Here is a 5,886-nt window from a genome sequence, read left to right as displayed (position 1 = left end):
TTTCTTAATGACTTCTAATGAAATTCCCAAATAAATTTCCTGTAAAGAAAACTCTCTCTCTCTCCTTCAACTGAATAATAAACTAGAGTAGAAATGCAACGTTTAGGAGCCTTCTGATTAATGTAAAATCACTTAGGTTTAAGGACAGACCACCTAGTCTGGACCATGGGGTCTGTGTGGTCTGATTTTCTATGTAAATCTATGTAAATCTCTCTCCCCCTCTCTCTCTCTCTCTCTCTCTCTCTCTCTCTCTCTCTCTCTCTCTCTCTCTCTCTCTCTCTCTCTCTCTCTCTCTCTCTCTTTCTGAATGAGGTGAATATTTATTTTTTCGATAAAAAAATAGCATGTATAGTTATTATGGGTGTACTCGATCATAGTCTAATAACAATAAAAATATTTATTAGCAACCTAAAAAAGAAAAACAATCGGACATGAATAATTATCAATAAATAAATCAAATAATAAAATAATGGCAGTGACTCAGCGTCTACACACAGGGCCCATACCACATGGAGGCGGGCGAGCGTCGAGCGTCACTAAGATCCAAACGGTACCGGTGCTAGCGACAATGCGCAGTGCCGAGTGATCATTAAGCTTCCCGGAACCCAAGTGATCATGAGGCTTCGCGGTACCAGGTACCGGTACCGCGAGGAATCGATTCTTCGCGGTACCTGTACCTGGTACCTGGTACTCTGGTATCGGTACTGGTACCGCGAAGCCTCATGATCACTTGGGTTCCGGAATCGATCACTCGGCACTGCGCATTGCCGCCAGTACCGGTACCGTTTGGATCTTAGTGACTCGGCGCTCGCCTGCCTGTGATATGGGCCCTGTGTGTAGACGTTGAGTCACCCATTTTGTCCTGCTTTCCGTTTCCATCACAGCCATTATTTTATTATTTGATTTATTTATTGGAGTTACTGGATAATTCTTCATGTCCGATTCTTTTTCTTTTTAAGGTTGCTAATAAATATTTTTATTGTTATCAATAGTTTATCCTGAATACATAAATAAAATAAGACCTTATAGAAAATACAATCCATTAAAGGTACACTTGCCTATATCTACTTATAATTACTCTTACACTCCTTAAAAAATACATACATAAGAAAATAAGGAATCTGCAAGAGGCCAGTTGGCCTACACGTGGTAGTTCCTGTAAAACTATAAACTCTAAAATCTATCTCCATCCATAAATATACTGAGTGGCCCGACCCTTCGTATATTTTCCGCTTGTGGCCCTCTGTGAAAAAAAGTTTGGACACCCCTGACCTAGACACACAGACTAAGGTACTTTCTCTAGAGCGTTAAAATAGCCTACTTAACCAAGTGCCCGAGCTTAGCTATGTATGTTGAAAATACTTACACATACCCGAACGACTTATACATAAATAGCCACAGTGGAAAAGTGAAAGTGTTAAAATCATCTAAAGGAACAACACAAGGAGACCCAGTATCCATGGCTATGTACGTCCTGGGCCTATCAGTCCTCCATAATGAAATCGCCTACGCAAAAACACGGGTGAAACAGGTGGCTTATACGGATGACCTCTCAGGTGCTGGTAAAATCTCGGACTTAAAAGGGTGATGGGACACTGTAAACACCGCCGGCCCTGAGATAGGAAACATCCTTAACGCCACCAAGTCTGTCCTTATTGTAAAACCTGAACATTATGATCATGCCACAGGAACTTTTAGAGGAAGTGGAGTCATTGTGACAAAGGACGGACAACGACATTTAGGTGCAGGGATCGGGACAGAGGTATGTAAGAAGGAGTACGTAGGAGACAAAGTAGCTGAATGGGTGAAGGAAATAGAAGCTTTGTCTGCCATTGCTAAGACTGAGCCACACGCTGCCTATTCAGCGTACACCCACGGCATCCAACATCGGTGGACGTTCCTGATGCACACCATTCCCGGCATCAGTCCACTCCTCCGACCGCTGGAGAATGCCGTCATGCTGGAGAATGCCAGTATGCTGGTGAAATCTCATGCGTTGGGGGAGGAGAGGGATATGCTAGCACTTCCTCCAAGACTGGGTGAAATGGGGATCACCATCCCTGAGAAGCTGGCTGATAAGGAGAACCAAACCTCCATCAGCCTTACCAAATCCCTCATCAACAGGATCATCGCTCAGGAGGCAGAGGGCGAAATAGACCAAACAGAAATAAGAGAAATCAAAAGAAGAATCTCAGAAGGAAGACAACAGGCCCAAAAAGACGAGCTGGACCGTCTATCACACCTCCTGTCCACAGAAATGGGTAGAAAAATCCACACAGCACAGGTGGCAGGCGCTTCTAGCTGGATAACGTCATTACCAATCAGAGCAAAAGGTTTCAGCCTCAACAAACAAGAATTTGTCGACGCCGTTGCTCTGAGATATGGCTGGCCGATTGAGGGGCTGCCTGATCGCTGTACATGTGGATCACCAAATGATGTCACTCACACCATGAATGTAAAAAGGGAGGCTTCGTCGGTATTCGACACGATGAGGTGAGGGATCTGACAGCCAGCATCCTCAGAGAGGTATGCCAAGACGTCACTACCGAGCCGGCACTACTTCGCCTGGACGGCGAACACCTTCGGTACAGGACGGCAAATACCTCACATGAGGCACGGGTTGATGTAAGTGCCCTCGGATTCTGGGTGCGCGGACAGCGGGCGTTCATGGACATCCGCATATTCGACCCGATGACTGCCTTTCACCGTGAGCTGCCCCTGGAAGCCGCCCACCACAGGAACAAGCAGGAGAAGATAAGGGCATACGGAGAAAGAACCAACATGTGGATCAGGGCAACTTCACCCCCCTCGTCTTCACATCCGGCTGGATGGGTCCCAGGGCCTGATGCTTCTACGCACGACTCGCGGAACAGATCTCAGAAAAGAAGCATCAGCCAAGGAGCCACGTTGTCGCCTGGATGAGGTGTCGCCTGTCGTTCTCCCTGCTCAGGTCGGCCATCTTTTGTCCCCGGGGCACCAGACACTCTGGCCCAAAAGCCACCAACATCTCTTATATGGACTATGAGGCCACAGTGATGGAGAGTGACATTAGGGTGGGTCAGAAGTGACAAAAGTAGGAAAGGAAAGGGGGATCTAGACGCAATAGATGATAGGGTGTTATATATAGATTTAGTGCTAAGTAGTATTAGTGATATGGTTGGATGCCACAGTCATTAGCGAACAGATTTGGGGCTAATGACCTCCAAGCTATGGAACCATCCATGATTATGTGTCGGAAAAATAAACATGGGTGGAGGTATCTTTTATGTAGTAGTAGTAGTAGTAGTAGTAGTAGTAGTAGTAGTAGTAGTAGTAGTAGCAGCAGTAGTATCAATAGTATCGGCACATCGTGGGCAAATGTGAGGATGGCAGCAGGGAACCTCCAAGTTTGTGCGGGGCAGCAGGCAGGAGAAGCAGCCGTTCATGCCATGCGGGAGATATTTGACCACGTGAAGTGCAAAGCAGTGCTTCTTGTTGACGTCAAGAATGCCTTCAACACAATAAATAGAAAGACTATGATACACAACATCAAAACCAAGTGCCCTAGCTTAGCTATGTATGTCGAAAATACCTATACTTACCCGACCGACTTATACATAAATAGCCACAGTGGAAAAGTGAAAGTGTTAAAATCATCAAAGGGAACAACACAAGGAGACTCAGTAGCCATGGCTATGTACGCCCTGGGCCTATCAGTCCTCCAAAATGAAATCGCGTACGCAAAAACACGGGTGAAACAGGTGGCTTACGCGGATGACCTCTCAGGTGCTGGTAAAATCTCAGACTTAAAAGGGTGGTGGGACACTGTGAACACCGCCGACCCTGAGATAGGAGACATCCCTAACGCCACCAAGTCTGTCCTTATTGTAAAACCTGAACATTATGACCATGCCACAGAAACTTTTAGAGGAAGTGGAGTCATTGTGACAAAGGACGGTCAACGACACATAGGTGCAGTGATCGGGACAGAGGCATATAAGAATTAGTACGTAGGAGGCAAAGTAGCTGAATGGGTGAAGGAAATAGAAGCTTCGTCTGCCATTGCCAAGACTGAACCACACGCTGCCTATTCAGCGTACACCCACGGCATCCAACATCGGTAGACGTTCCTGATGCGCACCATCCCCGGAATCAGTCCACTCCTCCGACCACTGGAAAATGCCGTCAAGAATGTATTCTTACCGGCGCTGGTGAAATCTCATGCGTTGGGGGAGGAGAGGGATATGCTAGCACTTCCTCCAAGACTGGGTGGGATGGGGATCACCAACCCTGAGAAGCTGGCTGATCAGGAGAACCAAAACTCCATCAGCATTACCAGATCCCTCATTAACAGGATCATCGCTCAGGAGGCAGAGGGCGAAATAGACCAAACAGAAATTAGAGAAATCAAAAGAAAAATCTCAGAAGAAAGGCAACAGGCCCAAAAAGACGAGCTGGACCGTCTAACACACCACCTGTCCACAGAAATGGGTAGAAAAATCCACACAACACAGGAGGCAGATCCTCTAACTGGCTAACGTCATTACCAATTAGAGCAAAAGGCTTCAGCCTCAACAAACAAGAATTTATCGACGCCGTTGTCCGAGATATGGCTGGCCGATTGAGGGGCTGCCTGATCGCTGTGCATGTGGATCACCAAATGATGTCACTCACACCATGACATGTAAAAAGGGAGGCTTCGTCGGTATTCGACACGATGAGGTGAGGGATCTGACAGCCAGCATGCTCAGAGAGGTATGCAAAGACGTCACTACCGAGCCGGCACTGCTTCCCCTGGATGGCGAACACATTCGATACAGGACGGCAAATATCTCACGTGTGGCACGGATTGATGTAAGTGCTCGTGGATTCTGGGTGCGCGGACAGTGGGTGTTCATGGACATCCGCATATTCGACCCGATGGCTGCCTGTCACCGTGAGCTACCCCTGGAAGCCGCCCACCACAAGAACGAGCAGGAGAAAACAAGGGCATACGGTGAAAGAATGCAACATGTGGATCAGGGCAGCTTCACCTCCCTCGTCTTCACCACATCCGGCGGGATGGGTCTCAGGGCCCGATGCTTTTACGCACGACTCGCGGAACTGATCTCAGAAAAGAAGCATCAGCCAAGCAGCCACGTTGTCGCCTGGATGAGGTGTCGCCTCTCGTTCTCCCTGCTCAGGTCGGCCATCCTATGTCTCAGGGGCACCAGACACTCTGGCCCAAAAGCCATCAAGATCTCCAATATGGACTATGAGGCCAGAGTGGTGGAGAGTGACATTAGGGTGGGTCGGGAGTGACATGAGTAGGGAAGGAAAGGGTGAACTAGACGCAATAGATGATAGGGTGTTATGTATAGATTTGATGATAAGTAGTATTAGTGATATGGTTGGATGCCACAGTCATTAGCGAGCAGAGTTAATGACCTCCAGGCTATATATGATTATGTGTCGGGAAAATAAACATGGGTGGAGGTATCTTTTATGTAGTAGTAGTAGTAGTAGTAGTAGTAGTAGTAGTAGTAGTAGTAGTAGTAGTAGTAGCAGCAGTAGTATCAGTAGTATCGGCACATCATGGGCAAATGTAAGGATGGCAGCAGGGAACCTCCAAGTTTGTGCGGGGCAGCAGGCAGGAGGAGAAGCAGCCGTTCATGCCATGCGGGAGATATTTGACCACGTGAAGTGCAAAGCAGTGCTTCTTGTTGACGTCAAGAATGCCTTCAACACAATAAATAGAAAGACTATGATACACAACATCAAAACCAAGTGCCCTAGCTTAGCTATGTATGTCGAAAATACCTATACTTACCCGACCGACTTATACATAAATAGCTACAGTGGAAAAGTGAAAGTGTTAAAATCATCTAAAGGAACAACACAAGGAGACCCAGTAGCCATGGCTATGTA

Source organism: Eriocheir sinensis, chromosome 4 (genome assembly GCF_024679095.1).
Source record: "Eriocheir sinensis breed Jianghai 21 chromosome 4, ASM2467909v1, whole genome shotgun sequence".
NCBI classification, from domain to species: domain Eukaryota; kingdom Metazoa; phylum Arthropoda; class Malacostraca; order Decapoda; family Varunidae; genus Eriocheir; species Eriocheir sinensis.
This window is presented reverse-complemented; position numbering follows the sequence as displayed.